At 39.1% G+C, this 23,858-nt stretch overlaps 1 pseudogene; it reads left to right on the forward strand.

The window, feature by feature from the left end:
* Positions 1–23,602, forward strand: LOC143019429 (uncharacterized; annotated as a pseudogene).
* Positions 23,603–23,858: the final 256 nt, after the last annotated feature.

Consider the following 23,858-nt stretch of genomic DNA (forward strand, 5'->3'; position numbering starts at 1 on the left):
ATGAAGATCCAAGTAAGTAGGAATATTTCCCATTTGAGAGGGTACATGGACTGCTGTAGCACTGCCCCACCAGAAGATGGCAATTTAGCTCCTGGCTGTCTTCACCAACAGGGGTGAACTTCAAGTCAGAAGTTCTGATCGGTTTCAATGAGGATGACGTCGTGGCTGATAAGACCGCAGAATCTGCCAACCCTTAGGATTTCGTCAGTGCTGATGTTACCTCACCCCGTGACGTGTCCGGCTCTTTGGTGCCCGACCTGGGAATATGTTCACTGAAATTAGGGAACATAAGTGTCTGGAAATTTCTTCCACGGTTTTTTCATAGGAATGTCGAATACAAGGGGGGCTATTTGTTTTGCGTGCTCTTGGATACCACATTTAGCTGTTCAAATATGTATATGTCTATTCATCTATCCATCCATCTTCAGTCACACACACACACACACACACACACACACACACACACACACACACACAAACACACGGCTCGATGATTCAGTTGTAGAGATCCCGGCCGCCACTACGACGGTTTGGATTCGAATCCTGCCCAGTGCTGAAATAATGCCAGTATCGCTGCGCTGTGAGTCGTTACTCCAACTCATGTTGGCGGTGAGTCGAAGGGGATGCGTGTAAGGTCACAGCATTACCCATAGATTGGTCATATATTAGCTCTGAGCTCTCTTCCGGGAGGGAAATAGCTGTCGTTCACGAGTCCAACACGTGATCCAAGACCATGGTGAATCACACACACACACACACGCACACACACACACACACACACACACACACACACACACACACACACACACACACACACACACGTGTGTGTATTTACCTGGTTGTATTTACCTACTTGTATTTTGCGGGAGAAGAGCTATGCTCGTAGTGCCCCGCAGTTGTCTTTCCACATCCAGTTCTTTCTCAAAGTCATGTATAGTTTTAGCACTCGCTGTTTTCTCTTTCAATTTATTCCATGTATCTACTACTCTGCGTGGAAAGCTGTTCTTTTTCAGATCTCTTCTGTAACTGTCCTTCTTAAGTTTCTCCTTGTGTCCTCTTGTATTTCTTCTGTCCCATTTAAGTAGATCATCCCTATCAAGGATTTCCATCCCTTTCATAATTCTATAGATGGTTATCAAATCGCCTCTTTCTCTTCTTTGCTCCAGAGTTAATAAGTTTAGTTTGTCCAGTCTTTGTTCGTATGTCAACTTGCTAAGTGTTGGTGCCATTTTTGTTAATGCTTTTTGAATTCTTTCTAGTTTCTTTATGTTTTTATTGTACTGGGTGTCTATAGTGACGCTGCATACTCCAATTTTGGTCTTATCAGTGTAACTAGTATTCTCTTTACCATTTCCTCGTCCATGTAGTCAAAGGCCACTTTCATTGATCTTATTAAATTGTAGGGTGTTCCAACTATTTTGTTTACATGTTTGTCTGGCGTCATGTCATTTGAAATAATTACCTCTAGGTCTCTTTCTGAGTTTACTTTTGTAACTTCCTTTGCTCCAATTTTGTATTGACCGGATATTTTAGTTTTACTTTTTCCAAATTCCATTATACTACATTTTTTAATGTTGAAATTCACTTCGTTCTTTTTACTCCAATTCCAGACTTTGTCCAGGTCTTCCTGAAAAGATTTGTAATCTTCTTCGTTACTCACTCTCTTCAATAGTTTCGTATCATCTGTGTGTCTGTGTGTGTGTGTGTGTGTGTGTGTGTGTGTGTGTGTGTGTGTGTGTGTGTGTGTGTGTGTGTGTGTGTGTGTGTGTGTGTGTGTGTGTGTGTGTGTGCGTGTGCGCGCGCGTGTGTGAAAAAAAAGTTCTTCAAAGAGTTGATTCTGAAACATAATCCTGCAATCAATGTAGAAAAAGACAAGTTAATTTCTTTTGCTTTTCAGGTAATAATGTTTATCCTGGGTGTCATAGTCAAAATCAGCGCCAGGCCCCAGGTGGGACCCTCAGGGATAATCAGTCCAGATGGAATGAACGTCCAGTTCTCCCACGACTTTGCAAACAACATCGTCCTTATTGGACCGTCAGGCATCGTCACCTCGACCGGCGAAAACCTCCAACTGACCCATGGACAGGCAAGTCTCCATGCCCGCACCGCCAGGGACCTCTCTGGTGTTAACATCGAGTCTGGTGCCATTTTCGATCTCTCCGGAATTATCAGTTCGTCAGGCAACAACGTCCCGTTCTCCAGGGAGCAACTAAACAAAATTTTATCGAGTAGACCTGCGGGTGTCGTGATGGCGAATGGCAACATTTATGATCTGAGTCCTCGTCGTCATGTCAATCCAAGTATCTATGCCCGCACCGCCATGGATGTCTCTGGTGATAACATCGAGTCTGGTGCCATTTCCGATCCCTCCGGTATTATCAGTCCGTCAGGCAACAACGTCCAGTTCACCAGGAATCAACCAAATGGAATTGTTTTGGTTGGTCCTGCGGGAATCGAGACGATGAGTGGCAACAACATTCAGCGGAGGCAGCGTCAAGTCAATACAGGCTTCACGACAATCTAAGGCGGCGTTTCTCAATCTTTTTACCCTTGCATAACCTTTAAAATAAATTGCATGTCTCAAGAAACCCCTGCACAATATATATATATATATATATATATATATATTTCTAAACAGAAATGTAGTAGCACATTTGTAAATGACACACAGGAACCCACAGTCGGAGAAAATAAAATTTGAATAAAGAAGAATCCTATATTTCGGCTATCAACTGTAGTCCTCTTCAGGAAAGTACATAGAGTAGAGTACAGAGTGAACTTATAAGCTACAGAGAGGAAGAGATGTGGACAGATGACCTCACTCAGGCGCGGGGCAAACTGGGGTGGCGGAGGAGGGAGAGGGGGAGGTTGTAATGTCCGTACCAACTTGTTAACTGCCGCGCGTGAAATAATGTCAGGTGTCCACTGCCCTTTAGAAATATTAATATTAGGGCATTCCTCAATTAATGGTGATTCAACTATTTTCCTCCTGAAACCGCAGTGGGACTTGAACACTAATCTGGCCTTACCCCAGTCGAAAGAATGATTCTTATTTTTGACATGAAGAAATACAGCCGAGTTTTCTTGCCCATACCTAATTGACCTTTTATGTTCTGCCAATCTAGTGTTCAAGTCTCTCCTGGTTTGACCCAAGTAAACCAAATCACAATCTTTGCAGGGCAAACAATAAACACCAGGTGACTCAACTTCCTTCGGTTTTTGTTGAACGTTCACAATTTGCTTACGCACGGTGTTAGGATAGTGAAAGGCAATAGTGAGACGTTCATGAGGAAACAACTTAGTAGAAGAACTGATGGTATTATTGAATGGAATTTTTAAAATGTTCTTAAAGGAGCGGTGAAAACTTGAGGGGACGGAAGTTTTAAAATGGTTAGCCCTAGCCTTACTGAGGGCTTGGTCCAGAAACCAAGGTGGATACGCCAACTTCTCAAGTTGACATTTAATCCCCTCAATCTCTTGGTCCAGAAATTGAGGACTGCAAATCCTGAAAGCCCTCAAGAAAAGGCCAGAGGCAACACTTTTCTTAACATTGTCAGGGTGATTGCTAAAAAAATGAAGTGGGTGGGTGGGCTTACGGTACACTGTAAAGAATAAATTATCATCAGTTCTTCTTATCAAGATATCCAAGAAAGGGATTTGGTGTCCTTCTTCCCATTCAACTTTAAATCTAAGATTCGGGGTCAATTGGTTCAATTTATCATGGAACACTTCAAATGGGCCCCAACTGTCACCCCACGCCGAAAAGATATCGTCTACGTATCTGAGCCAAATCATTTCGGGCGGTTTGATGCTGGGCAAAAGGGTACACTCAAAATACTCCATGTATAAATTGGCCAAAACAGGAGACAAATTGGAACCCATACTACAACCGAATTTTTGACGGAAGAATTGGTCTTGAAAGGAAAAAACATTTGAAGAAACACAAAGGCGAACTAAAGCAAGAATTTTGTTGAGGGTGGAGGTAGAATGTAGATTGAGAGAAGCGAGTAAATGCTTTGGTGGATTAAAAAGTGTAATGAGAAATAGACATCTGGGAATGGATGCTAAAAGGACGTTGTATAAAGGAATGATTGTGCCAACAGCAATGTACGGGGCAGAAACATGGAACAGGAGAGAGGAAGAGAGAAGGAGTTTGAATGTGTTTGAGATGAAATGTTTAAGAAGTATGATAGGGGTTACAACGTGTACAATGTAATGGCCATAAGTGTTAAACCAATATACGAAGCCCTAATTAGATATGTTAATTGTTGAATACAGTAAGAGAGGTGTTCAAATGGATGTGATTCTTCATTAGACATTGTGAGAAAGAATAAGAAAATAAAAAAGAAGATAGACAGGATGTGATGCAAACGTCAATAATATCAAAATCACGAGGAGAATCAGTGTGATAAAAAACGCTGTTGGATGTTTATATATGTAAGTACCTTAGGAAAGATAGATTTGCTAGATTTCTCTGGTTTTTACATCAATAGAGGTGATACGTATCTGAGGATAAATACCAAAGACAGAGAAATGTGTATAGACATTGAATGTATCTATTTACTAAATTGTAAAAAATAACACAGGGAAACAGCGAATCAAAACTGCTTGACACTGGCATTATATGAAGAAGCAATAATAATTAGTATAACCGTGTCAGAGGTTTGAAAGGAGGAATACCTAACAATGAAACACTTGAAAGACATTTTGCCTGATTTTCTTCTTCCTTTTAATCCTCCTCCTCTTTTTCACCACCCCTGGTCACCACTGTCACCACCACTGTCGGTCCTCGACCATTACACGTATATTTGACTTGTAATACCACTCGTCTCGAGGCCCCTTGCCTTCGTTACGTGAGTTTCACTAAATATTCAAGTTCCTCTTAAGCAGTAGGCCCAATGCCTTGTATTTCCTGTAGTCTCACTATTTTCTAATTTCCATAGGCCCGTGCCTAGTTCTCGTCCTTTGGGTTAATAAAAGGGTGGTGAATTTTCTTTCTTCTTTCACTGTAATTTCACCGTCTTGTTACACTCAGGATCTCTTTCTCTCGTCTCTCTACATCGTCTCTCTAGATCGTCTCTCTAGATCGTCTGACGAGATCCCGTATCCTACGCTAAGCTACCTTCGTCTGACGTCACTAATTTTTCTAATCCAATCTCCTATGACTTCTGAAATAAATGTCACTCCTTATGTGCGTGACTTTGAATTCATGCACCAATAGTTTTTTTCTCCTTCTCCACCTTGCACCAAACCGGAAAGCCATTGCAATGCCACTAGCAATATCGTTTACCTCAGCATTAGTCAAACGAAGCTAACCTGCGCTTACAGAGTTTTGATTACATCGTCGATTATAAAACAGTCACCTCCGTTGGTGTTTACATAGACATAACGTCGCCTCAATGTTATCAAAACAGCAGGCGAGCAGGCAGGCTCATTTCCATTCGTACAACTACCGGCCTCTTACATCTTTCTCCTTCCACTTCTCCATTATTTCCACGTTGCTCTCCTTTAGGTGATGTTTATATGTTTTCATTTGCAGACTCCTTCTTTAATGAAGCAAGACTTTTTCAGTAACACGCTTACGCACGCATTTCTCAATCTCATCAAATGCAATATCACGAACATCATCATCACCACTACCACCACCACTTCCATCAACACTGTTAACAAAGACCTACCTCCACCCTCACTCATGAAGCAATATAAAGGGAGAAGGCTTCACCTAAGAGCACAGAGCCTTCCCGGTCCTCCAGCAGTCAGGTCTCTTGTTTTTACTCCAACCAGACACACAACCACCATCATGAAGATCCAGGTAAGTAGGAATATTTCCGATTTCAGATGGTACATGGACTGTTGTAGCTCTGTAGCACCAGAAGATGGCGATATAACTTTTGGCTGTCTTCACCAACAGATGTGAATTTCATGTCAGATGTTCTGACCGTTTTTAATGACGATGCCGCCGTGGCTGATAAGACCGGTGAATCTGTCTACCTTTAGAATTCCGTTGGTGCTGATGTTACCTCACTCCGAGACGCCTGACCTGGGCATGTGTCCACTGAAATTAGGGAACATAAGTGTCTGTAAATTTCTGCCACGATTTTTCATAGGAATGTCGAATACAAGGGGGGCTATTTGTTTCGCGTGCTCTTGGATACCACATTTAGCTGTTCAAATATGTATATGTCTATTCATCTATCCATCCATCTTCAGTCACATACACACACACACACACACACACACACACACTCGGTGGCGTAGTTGGTACTCGGTGGCGTAGTTGGTTCTCGGTGGCGTAGTTGGTAGAGCGCTGAACTGCCACCATGGTGGCCCGCAGTTCATGGTTCGAATCCTGCCCAGGGCCGAAATTATTTCGGTACCGCTGCGCTTCGGGTCGTTACTCCGACTCTCGTGGGCGGGGAGTTGGGTGTGGGTGTGTGTGCAAGGTCATAGCATTACCCATAGATCGGACCTACGAGCTCTGAGCTCTCTTTCAGGAGGGAAATAGCTGTCGATCACGAGTCCAACACGTGATCCAAAGACCAAGTGAATACACACACACACACACACACACACACAAACACACGGCTCGATGGTTCAGCTGTAGAGATCCCGGCCGCCACTACGACGGTTTGGATTCGAATCCTGCCCAGTGCTGAAATGATTCCAGTATCGCTGAGCTGTGAGTCGTTACTCCAACTCTCGTGGGCGGGGAGTCGAGGGGGATGCGTGTCAGGTCACAGCATTACCCATAGATCGGTCATATATTAGCTCTGAGCTCTCTTCCGGGAGGGAAATAGCTGTCATTCACGAGTCCAACACGTGATCCAAGACCATGGTGAATCACACACACACACACACACACACACACACACACACACACACACACACACACACACACACACACACACACACATAGAAGAGATTTGAAAAAGAACAGCTTTCCTCACAGAGTAATAGACAGTTGGAACAAGTTAGATGAGAAAGTGGTGTGTGCAAAAACAATACATGAATTTAAAAATAGTTTAGATAAAATGAGATATGAAGACGGGACCCCACGAGCATAGCTCCCCTTCCCGTAAAATACAACTAGGTAAATACAACTAGGTAAACTAGGTAAATGCACACACATTTCTCTTTACCATTTCCTCGTCCATGTAGTCAAAGGCCACTTTCATTGATCTTATTAAATTGTAGAGTTCTCCAACTATTTTGTTTACATATTTGTCTGGTGTCATGTCATTTGAAATAATTACCTCTAGGTCTTTCTGAGTTTACTTTTGTAACTTCCTTTGCTCCAATTTTGTATTGACCAGATATTTTAGTTTTACTTTTTCCAAATTCCATTCTACTACATTTTTAATGTTGAAATTCACTTCGTTCTTTCTATTCCAATTCCAGACTTTGTCCAGGTCTTCCTGAAAAGATTTGCAATCTTCTTCGTTACTCACTCTCTTTAATAATTTCGTATCATCTGTGTGTGTGTGTGTGTGTGTGTGTGTGTGTGTGTGTGTGTGTGTGTGTGTGTGTGTGTGTGTGTGTGTGTGTGTGTGTGTGTGTGTGTGTGTATTTACCTAGTTGTATATACCTAGTTGTATTTTGCGGGAAGGGTATCCCGCCATTGTATCTTGCAGTGTCTAGTTTACTTTTAAACTCATGAATGGTTTTTGCGCATACTATTTCATTATCCAGTTTGTTCCAATTGTCCAAAACTCTATGTGGAAAACTGTTTTTCTTCATTTCTCTTCTATAGCTATGTTTTTTTTATTTTCTTTCCATGTCCTCTTGTGTTCCTCTTGTCCCAGTTAAGTCCTCTCTATCAAGTATCTCTGTGCCTTTCATGATTCTGTAGATGGTCAGTAGGTCACTTCTCTCTCTTCTTTGCTCCAGCGTCGGTAACTCCAGTTTAGCCAATCTCTCCTCATATGATAGGTTTGCAAGTGCAGGTGCCATTTTTGTAGCTGCTCTTTGGATTCTTTCTATTTTCTTTATATTCTTTTTGGTACTGGGGGACCACAATGTCGCCGCATACTCTAGTCTAGGCCTTATCAATGTAACCAGTATTTTTTTATCATGTCTTCGTCCAAGTATGTAAATGCCACTTTTATTGATCTTAGCAAGTTGTAAGTCTCCCCGACAATTTTGTTAATCTGTTTATCATAGGACAAGTCGTTCGTGATGATTACTCCCAAAACTTTTTTGGATCCTACTTTCTTTACTTCCTTGGTTCCGATTGTATATTTTCCTGATATTATGTTTTTGCTTATTCCAAACTTCATTATGCTACACTTCTTAGTATCAAAGTCCACTTCCCATTTCTGACTACAGTTCCATACCCTATTCAGGTCTTCTTGCAGTGCTTCACAGTCCTTATCAGTTTTTACTTTCCTTAACAGTTTGGCGTCGTCAGCAAAGAAGCTCATGTAACAGTTCACGTCCTCATCCATGTCATTCATATAGATAGCAAACATTATTGGTGCCGGTACAGATCCTTGCGGTACTCCACTGATCAACTCTTTCCAATCTGAATATTTTTCTCTAAGCACTACTCTCATCTTTCTACCAGTCAGGAAGTCCTCCATCCATTTTAATAGATTCCCTTGTATTCCTCCTATGTGTTCCAGTTTTTTTAGTAATTTTCTGTGTGGTACTTTGTCAAAGGCTTTTTGCAAGTCTAGGAATGCACAATCAGCCCATCCATTTCTTTCTTGCACTATGTCTATTAGCCTTGAGTAGAAGCATATTAAGTTTGTGGTGCATGATCTTCCTTGTCTGAACCCGAATTGTCTTGGGTTTAATATGTTGTTGTCTTCCAGATGTTTTACCCATCTATTCTTGATGATTTTCTCACAAATTTTGGCTATAGTGCTTGTTAGTGATACTGGCCTATAGTTGGTGGGTTCTTCCTTGTTTCCTCCTTTATATATTGGTACAATGTAAGCATTTTTCAAGTCATTAGGTATCTTTCCATCTTTGAGTGAGCTATTTATTATGATGTGTATTTTGTCCGTTAGTTCTTCTTTGCATTCCTTTAGAATCCAATTTGCAATACCATCCGGGCCATGTGATTTTCTGACGTCCAGTTTTGATAGATGTTCTGATATTTCTTTTTGTGTTGTTGTAAACTCACTCATGTGGGGAGATTGCTTGTTATTATCTTCATCCCAATTTTGTATTTTCTCTCTGGTGAAGACTTCGGCCATTTCTAATTCTTCTGTGTATTTTATATTTCCTTGGCGTAGTTTCACCATTTCCTGTTTGGTTTTAAGTTTACCATTCACATACCGATAGAATAGCTTGGGTTGATCTTTGCATTTATCTATAATATCCTTCTCATGGTTCCTTTTTTCCTCTCTTCTCACTTTAGTATACTCATTTCTATAGTTTATATAAATTTGCCATTTGCTTTGTTTTTTGTCTTTTCTCCACCTTTTCCAAGCTTTGTCCCTTCTGTCTTTTGCCTCACTGCATCTTTTGTTGAACCAACATTTAATGTACTCTCTCTCTCGCTTTTGTCTTGGTACATGCCTGTTTACCCCTTCATTGTAATTATCCATCAATATATTCCATTTCTCTTCCACTGTTGTCTCTTCCATATAGAAATTTTCCCAGTTTGCATTACTAAAGAATGTCTTTAGTTTTGCAAAGTCTGTTTTGTTGTACATCAATCTTCCTTTCCTATGCTTTTCGTTCCTCTCCATGTCTATTTCTTCCTTTAGTACAGTTTCGATGAGTACATGGTCACTCTTTCCAATTGGTGTCTTGTAATGGACTCTGTCCACTATTTCAGGTTCTGTTGTAAATATCAAATCTAGTTTCGATGGCTCATCATTGTTTCTGTACCTTATGTTTTCACTGACCCATTGGGTCATTGTGTACTCCATGGTCATGTTTAGCAGTACATTGCCCCACAAGTCATCTCCTCCTCGTACTGTCATGTTGTCCCAACAAATTTCTTTGCAATTGAAGTCCCCCATAATTACCAGATTACCCTTACCCATTAGTATCTCATTTAGTGATTTTCTTGTGTCTTCTAGCATTTTTGTATGCTCGTTCTCTTTCCAAGCATTCGTTTTTGGAGGCACATAGGTCACCACAAACTTTCTACTTTTCATATTCTTGCCTTCGACTTTTATCATGATCAGTTCAACATTGCCTTTGCCCTCTGCAATTTTTGTCACGTTTAGGTCTTTCTTGGCCAAGAACATGATTCCCCCTCCCTGTTTCTTGTCCCTGTTTTTTTTTATCCAGTAATTGTATAGACCTTGTCCAATAACGATGGATGGTATTTCACCTCTTAGTTTAGTCTCTACAATTCTCATTATGCCTGGTTTTTCTTCTAACAGATAATCATTGAGTTCGTTCAGACCTGAAATTAATCCGCCAATGTTAGTATAGGCCACTTTTAATTTTCTTCCTTCTCCATTATTTTTTCTGTCCTTAGTTTTTTCGTTTTGATGCGCCATTGTCTCAATATCATGTCGATTACTCTCCAATGGAATTCTTTGCATTCTGTCTTCGTTCTCATCAAGTTTTTTTCTTTTTCTAATTCCTCAGTACTCATTTCTCTTTTTATCCATATCTTATTAAACTTTTCACTCTTTGCCAAGTTGCCTACTTTTTCAAATATGTCTTCTACTACCATTTGTGACCTTAATTTTATCTTTAGAGGTCGATTTCTATCCTTAGAATAGCGACCGATTCTATAAATCTCTTCCAGGTCTATGGCTGCATCTCTTTCTCTCCCCTGAATTTCATTTAGGATTTCTACTGCTGTCTGTTTTTCTTCTTTTTCTCTCATGTACCTCGCCAATCCTTGTTTTTCTTTTAGTCCATATACCACAATACATTTTTTTCTATCTACTGTATCCCTGACCCAATTAGCTTTTTCGTTAATCACTTGGATGATTGTGTCTTTTGCATTATCCTGCATTTGCTGCTTGACTATTTCTTTGAAAGCAATTTCTTTATTTTCAATGTTTTCCTTCCACTTCTTAATTTTCTGGATACTTTCCTCACCTAGGTTCTCTTCGATTTTTTGTGTCAATTCTTGTAATTTATTGTTCACCTCTTGCTTTAAATTTTCGCTATTGTTATTATCATTAGTTTTCTTCTTTTCGTTATCATTCTTCAGATCATTTATATCCCTTTTCAATTCTTCAATCTCGTTTGTAAGATCCAAGTTGGTTTTTCTTAGGTCAGAAATTTCGTTATTTACCTGTGCTAAGCAATCTATTAATCCAATGACATCTTTTCTTAAGTCTATAATTTCATTCTCCCACCGAATCCTATTTTTGCTCATATCTCTCTCTATCTCTAATAATCGACTTAAGTTCTTGCTTTCATACTTACTAAATCCTGGGAAACCTTTGTTACTATTACACGTGTTAGAGTAGCGTGTGTGTGTGTGTGTGTGTGTGTGTGTGTGTGTGTGTGTGTGTGTGTGTGTGTGTGTGTGTGTGTGTGTGTGTGTGTGTGTGTGTGTGTGTGTGTGTGTGTGTGTGTGAAATAAAAGTTCTTCAAAGAGTTGATTCTGAAACATAATCCTGCAATAAGTGTAGAAACAACACAAATTAATTTCTCTTGCTTTTCAGGTAACAATGTTTATCCTGGGAGTCATAGTCAGAATCAGCGCCAGACCTCAGATGGGACCCTCAGGGATAATCAGTCCAGATGGAATAAGCGCCCAGAACTCCAACGAGTTTGCAAGCAACATTGGCCTTGCAGATCCACGAGGCATCGTCACCTCGACCGGCGACAACCTCCAGCTGACCCATGGACAGGCAAGTCTCCATAATCACACCGCCATGGACGTCTCTGGTGATAACACCGAGTCTGGTGCCATTTTCGATCCCTCCGGAACTATCAGTCCGTCGGGCAACAACGTCCCGTTCTCCAAGGAGCAACGAAAAAAAAGTTTGTCGATTAGACCTGCGGAAGTCGAGATGGCGAATGGCAACATTTATGATCTGATGCCGGCCATACACTATCATGTACACCTGACAGGTACGCCTGAAAAGTTACGCCTGTCAGGTATACCTGATACCTGAGGAAGTTAGTGGCAGAGTTTGAGAAGGTGTGTGAAAGAAGGAAGCTGAAGATAAATGTGGGCAAAAGTAAGGTGATGAGATGTACAAGGGGAGAGAGTGACAATAGGTTGGAAGTGAGCATTAAAGGTGAGAAACTGGAGGAAGTGGATAGTTTTAGATACTTGGGTCCGAATGTGACAGGAAAGGGAAGAGTGGGGATGGAGGTGGAATGTAGATTGAGAGAAGCGAGTAAATGCCTTGGTGGATTAAAAAGTGTAATGAGAAATAGACATCTGGGAATGGATGCTAAAAGGAGGTTATAAGAAGGAGTGATTGTGCCAACAGCAATGTATGGGGCAGAAACATGGAACATGAGAGAGGAAGAGGGAAGGAGTTTGAATGTGTTTAAGATGAAATGTCTAAGAAGTATGATAGGGGTTACTAGGCTAGATAGAGTGAGAAATGAGGAGGTGAGGAGGAGAACAGGGGTGGAAAGGGAGCTGGGAGATAGGGTTGATGAAAGAGTATTAGGATGGTTTGGACACATGGAAAGAATGAGTGAAAAAAGATTAGTAAAAGAAGTGTGGAAGGCGGAGGTGGAAGGAGTAAATATGAGGGGGCGTCCTAGGATGAGATGGATGGATGGGTGAAAGGGGCTTTACAAAAGAGAGGAATGTCTGTAGAGGAAGGACGGGAGAGGACAGAAGATAGGGGTGAATGGACAAGGGTTGTGTATAGATGAGGCTGTGATGCATGAGGGGGAGTGGGAGTGGGTGGGGGATGGGGGATGGGGGGTGAGGAAGTATGTATGAAAAAAACTTGACGCAGCCCGAAGGGATTTCTCCCCGTCTTCTCCTTTTCTGCATGAGGGGACGGAGAGGGGGAGATCGCCGAATTTATGAAGCGGCCTTTCTGTGGATGTGCTGTGTCTTGCAACACTGCTTCTGACCCAGGGCAGTGGACAGGATGCAGGGATGACCCGTCATCCAGAAGGTGTCAAGATAGGAGGGAGGGAGGAGGGTGGAGGGGAGTGGAATATATGGGAAATGAAATGGGTGGGAGTTATTTCTATGCCTTTTTCTTTTTGGCTACCCCCCGTGTAAGGGGGAAAAAGTCTTTGGTATATGCATGTATGTATAATAATTAGTAATTATAATATAACAACGAAAAATATAGTTAACTTCAGAAGATTTAATCGTTTCATTCTTCCAGGCACCTCCAGGGAAGAAAGTTATCTTCTTTGACGGGCTTCAAATTGAATACAAGGAAGAATGTACGTCTGATTATATGAAACTAACAAATCCCTATGAAACAATGTAAGTATAGCGGAATTAAAGTAGCATTTAAAACAAGTATACACATATAATTGTGGATTTGATTGAATGTATATGTATCATTTTCTAATGAGTGTATACCTAATCGTATCTACTGAATTAAAGTATATAGGGTCCTGCCTCGATCTCTCCAATATATCATGCCTAGCCTTAAATTCATGTACAGTTTCAGCTTAGACTTTATCCTTGATTTCCAATTGTCATATTTAGATTCTAATATATGCATTTCTTCACATTCTTTAGATATGTAGTTTTTCTTTATTTGTTCTCATGACGTGTTAAACCCCTCCTATTCCTGATCACGTGATCTCTTCTAGCAATGTAGGCTTTCCCATTTAGTGATCTGAATACTGTATTGATATTACCTTTCTCTTTGATCTTTCAAAGTTTGCAGAACCAATGTTTTAGTCTTTCCTCATATGGTTTATCTTTCAGGCTGGGAACCAGTTTGGTTACTGACCTTTGTACTCTTATTCTTGCTTATATATACCTTCACACTGTTTAGAGACCATACTACTTATACATATGGATCAGGCTTTCGACGATTTTTTTCATTATCTTTGCACCCATATAATGAAAAGCCACTTTAATTCTCTGCATTAGTTCGTATGTCTCTCCCACAAATCTGTTGATGTGTCTGTAAGGTGAAAGGTTATCCTTTATCAACACTCCCAAATCTTTCTCCTCTTCCCAAGTAATAGTTTAAAGATGGACTTTTGCAACTAATGCCCATTTCCAGTGCTTTCCATTTTTTGGTGTCTAAATCAATTTTTGTTCTTGATTCCATGCAAAAATAGTATCTAGATCTTTTTGCAGTAGTCTACAGTCCTCCTCATTTTTCATTCTTCTTATGATTTGATGACGTACTGGAAGCTGGACCTTTCTTCTTTGTGGAGGGTGTGATCTTCCCACAGATCCCTGAGAGTGGACATCTAACTGAACGACTATACAACAATTCAAAGGCTGAAAAACCAGTCCGGTCGCTCGGGAGTTCTCCGAGGGCAAACAAGGTTGGGATTAGGTACCTATCCCACTCACGGGGCTTCTCAGCACACCACTTACGGAGAATAGCCTTCAAGGGTCCTTGTAGTCTTTCGATCCTACCATTTCCACTAGGTTGGAAGAGAGTGGTGAAGATAGGCTTCATGCCCAATATTTGGTGGAGTTGTTTCATTAAATTTGATGTAAATTGGGTACCCAGGTCCAAAAGTATTTCCCGGGGAATACCAACTCTCGAGAAAATAGTTAATAAGGCCTCAGCTACGGAAATAGAGTCTGTCTTTTAAGGGAACAGCTTCAGGAAATCCAGTCGCAAAATCAATCAAGGTAAGAATGTACCTGTGTCCGTCGGAAGATGCTGGAGAAAGTGGTCCAACCAAATCGATGGCAATGCGGGCGAAAGGTTCAGTGACGATGGGCATGGGTTGTAATGGGACTGGTCGTACCCGTCCCTTCGCTGAGAAGCGTTGACATTTGTCACAAGACCGACAGAAGGCTCTGATGTCTCTTCCCATGCCAGGCCAGTAGAATTGTTCTGCGACCTTTAATTCAGTCTTCCGGTGAGAGAAGTGTCCAGCTAAAGGTCTCTCATGAGCAATAGAGAGAATAATAGGACGACAATCACGGGGAGCAACCAATGTAGACTTTCCTACTTTATCAAGGTGATCAGAAGTCCGCCGCCATGACAAACTGGTAGGTAGACTCGTTCTCCATTTGATCTACTTCTTCCGAGGCTGTTTTAGCTCTAGCGGCTGATAGTGTCTCACACGAAGACTGGAGTAGACTGAAATTGCCGGGTGTCACAGAGAGAGTTTGTGTGGCAGGCAGAGTTAAAGGGCGAATCTGTATTTCCCTCACCCCGTGTTCCCTTTACCTCCTATTCACACTTCTTAATGTTAAATTCCATCTCCCACTTCCTACTCCATTCCCGTACTTTATTGAGATCACTCTGCAGCGACTCACAATCTTCTTAGGTGTTTACTTTTTTTCTCAAAAATTTTGCATTGTCTGCAAAGACGCCCATATAACTTTCAATTCCTTCATCCATATCATTAATATATATAGCAAACATTATTGGGGCCAGAACTGTTCCTTGTGGAACTCCACTAATCACCTCACCCCAATTGGAATGTTTGTCTCTTATCACCACTCATTTTTTTTTTTTTTTTTTTTTTATGTTAGAAGTCTTCCATCCACTTAAGTAGTTTGTCCTGTATTCCTCGTACAGTTTATGATTTCTTTAGCAATTTCTTATGTGGCACCTTATCAAAAGCTTTTTTCAGGTCTAGAAATACATAATCAGCCCGTCCATCTCTTTATTGTATTATATCTATTAGCCTTGAATAGAAACACATCAAGTTTGTGACACATGATCTTCCTTGTCTAAATTTAAAGTGCCTCGGATTTAGTACATTGTTCTTTTCGAAATGCTTTACTCATCTAATTTTGATCATTCTTTCACAAATTTTAGCTACCGTACTTATAAGAGAGACCGGTCTATAGTAAGTAGGGTCTCCTTTGTTTCCCCCCTTATATATTGGTACTATATTTGCTCTTTTCCAAACTTCTGGAACTTTTCCTTCTTTCAATGACCTGTTTATTAGACTATGTATTTTGTCTGTTAGTTCGTCCCTGCGTTCTCTCAAAATCCAGTTTGCCATTTCATCTGGTCCATGTGATTTTCTGACATCGAGATTACTCAAGTGATTCATTATTTCATTCCTTGTTACTTCTATCTCTTTCATAGGGGGGACTCTCCCTTCCCACTCGACATATCTAAGCTGTATATTCTCCCTCGTAAACACTGATATAAAATGCTTGTTCATAATTTCTGCCATTACTATGTCCTTTGTGTATTCAATTCCTCGTTGTCGTAGTTTCACTATTTCTTGTTTGTTTTTCAGTTTGTTGTTTGCAAATTTATAGAATAGTTTGCTTGATCCTTACATTTTCTATGACATCCTTTTCTTATTTTCTCTTTTCTTCTCTACGCACTTGTACATACTCATTTCTATAACCAGTATGTATTTTCCATTTTGCAGGTTTCTTGTTTTTCCTCCATTTTATCCAAGCTTTATCCCTTTTGTATTTTAAATCGCTACATCTTTTATTGTACCAATATTTTACATATTCTTTTTCTTGTTTTTGTCTTGGAACATACTTTTCCACTCCTTCCTTTTAGTCAACTTTTTCTATTTCTCTTCTACTGTTGTTTCCTCTTTGTATGTCCTTTCCTAGTCTGTCTTTTTTATACATCTTTCTTTCCTTTCTATATTGTTCGTTTTTTCCATGTATTTTTCTTCATTTAGTTCCAGTTCAACTAATGTGTGGTTACTTTTACTTAGTGGTGTCTTATATTCAATCTTGTCCATTATTTCAGGTTCTGATGTGATTATTAGGTCTAGTCTCGATGGCTCTTCCTCATTTCTATACCTAGTATTCTCGTGTATCCATTGTGTCACTGTATGTTCTATAATCATATCAAGTAGTACATTTCCCCACGGGTCGTCTCCACCCTTCACTGTCATTTCTCCCCGGCAGATTTCTTTACAATTAAAGTCACCCACTATAACTATTCTTCCTCCGTCTTCCATTATCTTATTTAGTGTTGTCTTTGTGTCTTCTCTCTCTTCCCACGAAGCCGTTTTAGGAGGCACATAATTTACCACAAATTTCCTCCTCTTCTTTTCCCTACCCTGTATTTCCATCATAACATTTTCCACTCTATTCTTTCCATATGTAACATTCCTCACATTTATATCCTTCTTAGTCAGGAACATAGTTCCACCCCCTTGTTTTACTTCTCTGTTTCTAATCCAATAATTATATACACCATGTCCTACACTGTTGGGTGGTAATGGACCTCTCAATTTTGTCTCTACAATTCCCATTATGTCAGTGTTCTTTTTTCTTCAGGTAATCATTCAGTTCATTCAAGCCTGTTATTAACCCATTTATATTTGTGAAGGACACTTTTAATATTCTGTTACATTCATCCTGTTTTCTGCTTCCCTTCTGTTTTTCTCTCCTATGAACCATTTTCTCACTTTCATATCCACTACTCTCCAATAGAATGTCTCTTTGTCTGACTCTGTTCTGTTTGTTTTTTTCTTTAGCTTCGATTATTTTTGTTTTCTCATCCTCTCTTTTCTCTTTTTCATCTCTATTTCTATCCATACCTGTTTGTACTGATGACTTTCTGCTAGTTTCCCTGTTTTTGATAAGACATTCTCTGCTGTCGTTTGTGACCTGAATTTAAACTTAATTGGTCTGGTTTTGTCTATATTGTATTTCCCAAGTCTATATATTTCTTCAATTTCTTTCCCTATTTCCTGTTCACTTTCATGAAATATATTAATACCTTTTTTACCTTTTCCTTCTCATGCCTTACTCTTGTAGTCCTATATGGATTATGCCTCTCTTCCATTCCTAATATAATCATACATTTCTTTTTATCTGCTATCTACCAGTTCCATAGGTTCATCGGGAACAAAACAATATTATAAACATCTCACCATACCTGTTAATCAGCATCATGACTTGTAACTCTTTTTAAACAAATTCCAACTACCATCCATTTTGCTGCCAGTGTACTACGTGACAATATAAGATAAGCAAGATGTTCTCGCATATCTCTTACTACAAAAATCTGATCTAGACACCCTCTTCCATCCTAGTTATTTCCCAAATAGTTTTACTTATCTGTGGACAGGATCTCCCATGAATTAAGACAAGGTTATCCAAAAGTATATATTTGGCAACTTCTAATCACTTTTTTTTTTATTTAATATATATTTTTTTTATTTTTCTCGCAGGATGTGTGGTACCCGATTGCCTCCTCGTCGGAAGAGATCTGTCTCCCGAGACAACTCCACAATTTAATTCAAAACGGACCACAAAATGAACACCAGAGGATTCAAATTGGTGGCCTCTGGTAAGCAAAAGGAATGGGACAATGAATGATATACACAAAAGTTAATGTACCAGTGAAGAAATATATACACATCCTTAGGGAAATGAACTGTGACATTTTCAGGAAACAATACATTTTTTACATCTAATGTTAACACACATTTATCTATAGACACACACACACACACACACACACACACACACACACACACACACACACACACACACACACACACACACACACACCACACACACCTCTCATGGCGCTGTGGTTAGAGCTCTGGCCTGCCACTACGGAGGTCCGGGTTCGACTCTCGCCCGGGGCTGAAATAATATCAGTATCGCAGCGCTGAGGGGTGTTACTCCAACTCTCGTGGGCGGGGAGTTGGGTGTGTGTGTGTGTGCAAGGTCATAGCATTACCCATAGATCGGACCTACGAGCTCTGAGCTCTCTTCCAGGAGGGAAATAGCTGTCGATCACGAGTCCAACACGTGATCCAAAGACCAAGTGAATACACACACACACACACACACACGCGCGCACGTACGTCGGATTCACTGCGAAGATTGGAACTCCGGAAAAGAAGTGTAACTTTCGTGGATCTCAACGATGAGGGAGTACCTTTGTTGTATTAGTAGGGAAGGAGAAGTTCGTGGTGTAGTGTGAAGGTGAAGAAAAAAGAGAAAGGGAGGGATTACTGACGGAAATGGAAGGAAATGAGGAAGGAGACGAACGGGCTCCCCCGGACGTCAGAAGAAATGTCAACAAGAGAGCTGCAGACGATGCAGGTGAAGTCGAAAATATCAGTAAAAGCATTAGATTTAGAAATATAGATAAGAACAACTCAATAGAAAGTGGAGATAATAATTTCCATGGATTTAATGAGGGGGGATGCCAACCTCCCCCGTTTAGCAAGTCTAGAGGAAAAACTAACAAAAATAAACGAATCATGGGAGGTTAAGTTTAGCCAACTCGCAACAATTACACAGAGAGTTGATCAATTGGAAGAACCAAAAAGGGAGAATCAAAACATAAATAAAGAAATAGAAGAATTAAAAAGACAGTTAAAAGAAGTAAAAGATGAGAATAAGGAATTAAAAAAGAATAATAAAAATAATCAAGAGTCCATAGCAAAAGAAGCACAGGGTTGGAGAAAAGTCCAAGAGAACAACAAAATTGTATTTAGAGATATAGTGACACAACAAATGAAAGAACAAACTAAGAACACAGTCATTAAAGTGATGAGAGAAGGAGAATATAGTAAGAGACTTCACGGACAAAAAGAAATGTATAATTATATTAGGGATGGAAGAGAAGTATAATCCAAATAGGACCACAAGAGTAAAAGAGAAGGAAAAGGTAAATATGGTGAAAAAAGATCTCGGTATAATTATCAGCGATGATCTCATTTCATCTAAACCAGCGTTTCTAAACCAGCGTTTTTCAAGCTGTGGGTCCCGACCCTTTGCGTGAAAAATAAAATGGGTCGCGACAAAAAAGGAAGGAAATAGAAACTACGCAAGTGAGAGCAAGGAGGAAGAGGAGGAAGAGATGGTGATGAAAAATGAACGTTACCTGAAATATTTCTCCTATTTCTTTCCCTCTCCCTTTACCATTCTTTTCCTTTTTCCTTCACTCTCTCTCTCTCTCTCTCTCTCTCTCTCTAAATATATATATATATATATATATATATATATGTATATATATATATACATATATATATATATATATATATGTATATATATATATATATGTATAAGGGTGTTTCAATATTGGAACAACCTTATTTGATGAGTAACGATTGAATAGCTAGTTGTCGACAGTTCCGTACCAAAATTTTTTTTTGTTTTCTTTACTAATTTCATATGATTACCTTTTATATTCCTGTCAGTCTTTACTAATCTTTAAATACTAAAATCATATTGTAAATCTTTAATCAAATTGTTAGCTTCAAGAGAGATGTCCACAATTCTATCCCTTAGAGTCGTTTCAATAATTTTGTATACAAGTGACGTCAAACTAATAGGACGTTAATTACTGGGCAGAAACTTTGTACCCTTTTAATATATTTTCATTATTGAGGAAACTTACCAGTAGTTAAAGATTCATTGAATAAGATCGATAATGGTTTACAAATTTAATTTTTAGCTTCTTTTAAAATCATTAGGATATTTTTGCCTGGTTCTGACGCTTTATTTCTTTTTACTTTATCAATCTGATGTGCGATTTCAACTTCAGTAACAGAAAATTTACCTACTATTCTATCATTACTACCGATAATATTCTAAAAACTGCTGTGGTCTTCATTTGTATCTATATCATCATTCGTATGGTCGCCATTTTGTAATATAAGAGAACCCATGTTAGTAGTAATTATTTTCTTTTCATTTACATAGCTGTAAAATTATCTTGGATTCGATTTACTAGAGTGAGCTATATATTTCTTGAATCCTTTCTTAATTTTCATATGTTTCTCTGCTTCACGCCGGTATCTGTCAAAAAGTAGTTTATCAGATTGATAATTTATTACAATATTTTTACCATATGCTTGTCTTTTGTGTGTAAGACTTATTTCAATTTTTTGTTCGTCCATTTTGGCTCTACAGTAAATCTCGGACGTCTGTTTCTAAAGGGTACACATTGTTTAACTGTTTCATCATCTGTACAGGTAAACGATTCCCACGCTTCATTAATGTTTTCACTCGAGCTAATTTTAGCTCAAATAGCAACCACTAGTTTCCTCTGTTATAACCGGGATTTTTTTCTATACTGATAACTTCATTATCTTCTTTTGAATTAATAATGAATGTGAAAATTCTATGATCACTCGAACCAAATTCTGAATCAAGCTCATAAGTTCGTTGGCAGTTGTTAAATTTAAATCCAAAATGTTAATGCCACGTGTTGGTAAATTGAACTGTCAAGTAAACATTATATAAGCATGATCCTGATTGGTGTCTCAGTGTGCGACACCAATTATGTACAAATAAATTGAAATCGCTAAAAACCATAGTTTAGCCTAATTCGCATATTTGATCGTATAATCTTCTATCGATATGCAGTTTGATTAGGTGGACTATAGAGTAATTCAACCACAATTTTACGTTGTCCACTCCGAAGTTGTGCATAAACGATATCAATGTTGTTGATAGCTACATTAGATATTATGCTAGCATGAAGAATAGTCGTGAAGTATAGTAATACTCCCCCACCATTCCTATCTTCTCTGTCGGAATCAAAGAGGGAGTGTAGTGGGAGGTCGAATTATGATAAAATGTCCCTGACGGATGTGATTAATCATAATTCTGTGACACCAATAATATGGTAAACTTCCATTGCAGCAAGAGCTTCAAGGTTTGAATATTTATTCCTTAAAGTTCGTGCAATTACGTAACATGCTTTAATTCGAGTGATCATTATTTTTCATCATTGGGAAAATATCTCAGGGAAGATACCTGAAATTTTGAGTTTATTGGTTTTAGTTTTGTATTTCTTGTACTTATTGTTTTATTCTAGCTGTTAGTTAATTGTACTTTTACGGGGTTGTATCATTTTTGGTAAGAATTAACTTTGTGTTTATGTCTTTTTCCGTCGAAAACATTTCCGAGTAGTATTTTTTCTGATTCAAACAGTCCACAAATTCGTTTTTATTGGAAATATATATATATATATATATATATATATATATATATATATATATATATATATATATATATATATATATATATATATATATATATATATATATAATATATATATATATTTTTTTTTTTTTTTTTTTTTTTTTTTTTTCCCACTCCCCCTACTCCAACGATCTGAGGGTAGCACGTTGGAAAACCAGGATTTAGGTGTGTGTATGAGAACGAGCAAAATGAGTGGCTTTCAATAGAAACGAATGTCAGATTCGTTAAATTCAGCAAGAAAATGATCGGAAATGTAATTTTTCACGTTGCCCTTACATATTCAGACCTAACTCGAAATGAAATGAACGCTGCCCTATATATTTTGATGTCTCCACGTTTTCATAGCTAAAGGAAAAAGGTATACCAACCAGGGTTAAAGTCTTGATTTACAAAACGATACTAAGGCCTTTGTTAACTTATGAATCAGAAATATGGACGTTGACTGCTAAGCTAAAGAATAAGATTTAAGCGGCAGAAATGCGAGTCCGGAGGAGAAATGCCAATGTTCAGGAGGAGCTTGGCGTGGAACCAATATTAACATTTGTGGAGAGAACTCAGTTGAGATGGTATGGACACATGGTGAGGATGGACATAGAAAGGTTCCCTCTCAGGCAGAGGTTCTTAACCTTTTTTCTCCAATTCCCCACTTTTTAGTGAGCCAACTCTCCATTTCCCACCCCAGCATCGGTCTTTGACAAATTCGATTTTAACCCATGCAGTGTTTAGTACGTAAATATACGCTTTGCTTTTTTGTGCTATTTTACGGCCCTTAATTTTTGTTTGCACGAAATGTGACAACAAGAAGACACCAGAAAAAAAATCGATGAAAAAAAAAAAAAAAGACAGTGGTTCTTCTGTCCGACCGGTCATTCCCCACTTGGCAACTCCGCCATTCCCCACCAGTGGGGAATTCCCCATAGGTTAAGAACCACTGCTCTAAGGTATTACCTAAGGGCACGGAGAGGGACAAGGCGAAGAGGGAGACACAGGAAAAGATGGCACCGATGATGGCACCGACCCGGCCTTCGCTACCAACCAGATCTCGGACATCCTCCTCATTTTACCCGGAGGCATAGCCACAAGGTCAGGAGAGAACCTCCAGCTGACCAGAGACCTCTACAAATCTTGCAAGAGGCGCGACCTTTTTGGTCCATCAGGAGCGATCCTTCCAGTTCACGACTGCTACTCCCGAAGTTATCCTCGACTGTCCTTCTGGTATTGTCTTCAGTGATGGAACCCTGGTTCAGAGGCGTCATCCTAAGCGTGCTCTACGGGACTTCATCACTGTGGACTCTGTTGTGGGAGCTTCTGGCATCGTCAACCCCAATGGGTAGAACCTTGAATTCACTTCTGAGCACAACCTTGCGGGGTTGTCTTTAAATATGGCAGAAACGTTCAGTTCATTGAGGAGGTTGGTGCTGGATATCACGATGGGCAAATTAGGACAACTTCCTTTCTTTTTAGTAGCCACTAAAATGCTAAATAAAGTTCCATAGAATAAAAATGGGAAAAAGGAAGTCCTTTCTTACTCTTGTAAAGATCACAACGGCTAATTGATACGAAAAGCACTTTGAATAATAACTCTATAAAAGAGTTGATATAATATAATAGCTCCCTGAATGTTTCTCCTCATTTTTTCTACAAAAAATATATATGTTGGTATATGTATATATATATACATATACCCTGAGGATGTCTGAATAGATGAAAGCGCTTGGCCATCAGTTTACCTTTTTCCTTGGTGTTTTTTCCGCATATATATATATATATATATATATATATATATATATATATGTATATATATATATATATATATATGTATATATATATATATGTATATATATATGTATATATATATATATATATGTATATATATATATGTATATATGTATATGTATATATA

Source organism: Oratosquilla oratoria, chromosome 37, assembly GCF_046742065.1.
Source record: "Oratosquilla oratoria isolate Oo_2021 chromosome 37, ASM4674206v1, whole genome shotgun sequence".
NCBI lineage: Eukaryota > Metazoa > Arthropoda > Malacostraca > Stomatopoda > Squillidae > Oratosquilla > Oratosquilla oratoria.